This window comes from Mandrillus leucophaeus, unplaced genomic scaffold (genome assembly GCF_000951045.1).
Source record: "Mandrillus leucophaeus isolate KB7577 unplaced genomic scaffold, Mleu.le_1.0 Scaffold119, whole genome shotgun sequence".
Taxonomy (NCBI): domain Eukaryota; kingdom Metazoa; phylum Chordata; class Mammalia; order Primates; family Cercopithecidae; genus Mandrillus; species Mandrillus leucophaeus.
Genome location: NW_012100209.1, coordinates 5,743,970 through 5,745,566, shown reverse-complemented (window position 1 = coordinate 5,745,566; position 1,597 = coordinate 5,743,970).

Below are 1,597 nucleotides of genomic sequence, written 5' to 3'. Positions count from 1 at the left end.
ATGCCACAGAAATAAGCAAATTTTCTTGTCAATTGGGTCTTATTTTTTTTTTTTTTTTGAGACGGAGTCTCGCTATGTGTGCAGTGGCGTGATTTCGGCTCACTGAAAGCTCCACCTCCTGGGTTCATGCCCTTCTCCTGCCTCAGCCTCCCGAGTAGCTGGGATGACAGGCGCCTGCAACCATGCCCACCTTATTTTTTTTGGTATTATTAGTAGAGATGGGGTTTCACCATCTTAGCCAGGATGGTCTCAATCTCCTGACCTTGTGATATGACTGCTTCAGCCTCTCAAAGTGCTGGGATTACAGGCATGAGCCACTACACCTGACCATCAATTGTGTCTTTAATTACGGCTATTCTGTGTCTTTTGCCATTCATAGACATTTATTGCTTTATTTTTATTCTTCTTGAAAGACAGTTTATAATAAGCTAAGTCCTAAATTTGATTCTTCTTCCAAAAAAGTCATAATAAGGATCCTGACAAGTACTCTTGAATACAGGTTTTTGATAACTTTGGAGAGCATAACATTGAACAAGGTGAAATTTTTCAAGAGTCTAGTAAAAAAAGTTAATAGTTCATGAAAGTTGATAACTTCAAGCAAAACAGGAAATGAATTACATGGAACTAAACTGATAAAAGACTAAAATAATTTTTGTAACTTTTTTGCTTAAAATATTGCTGATTCTTGTTTTGTTTTTGAGTCAAGAAAAACTTTCATTTTTAACCTTAATATTTATAGTTTACAACAATTGGGTAAAGTATACTTTTGTGAATAAAATTGAAACATTTGCTGAGCGTGGTGGCTCACTCCTGTAATCCTAGCACTTTGAGAGGCCAAGGCGGGCGGATCACGAGGTCAAGAGATCGAGACATCCCGGCCAACATGGTGAAACCCCATCTCTACTAAAAATACAAAAATTAGCTAGGTGTGGTGGCATGTGCCTGTAGTCCCGGTAGGGTGCCTGAAGGCAGGAGAATCGCTTGAACCTGGGAGGTAGAGTGAGCCGAGATCACGCCACTACACTCCAGCCTGGCAACAGAGCAAGACTCCATCTCAAAACAAAACAAAACAAAAAAAATTGAAACATTCACCTGTCTCTACCTGATTTCTCCAAAATTTGGAAGTTATTTGTGAGTATTCTTATGGCAATATAGTTATTTGCATACATTCAGTAAGAATCTGCTTTCTGTTGTGAGAGCTCACAGTTAGATATACTGGTTATTTTAGCATGGCTTTAACTGGAATGATATATTTTTGAATATGACCAGACTGCTTTGAGCAATTTAGGTTGTCTTCATAGAGCATAAAAAGCTCCTTGGAAAGACTGGCCTGGTGCCTCATCTACACGGCTCCCTTACGAGGTTCCTGACCTTGTGGTAAGTAAATAATATCACCTTATGACAGGCCCAGGACTCTTCAGATATTTTGGGAACCTCAAAAAGAGAGGAATTCACTGGTTTTATACACACATATTTTATACAGTTTCATACACTGGTTTTATAAGCACAGTCTGATGGCAAATCTTTGGCTTGGCTTCTCAGTTTTAAGAAGCTTTTAAAAGTCTAACCTGAGATTCCTTATGAAAAAGTTCTAGTG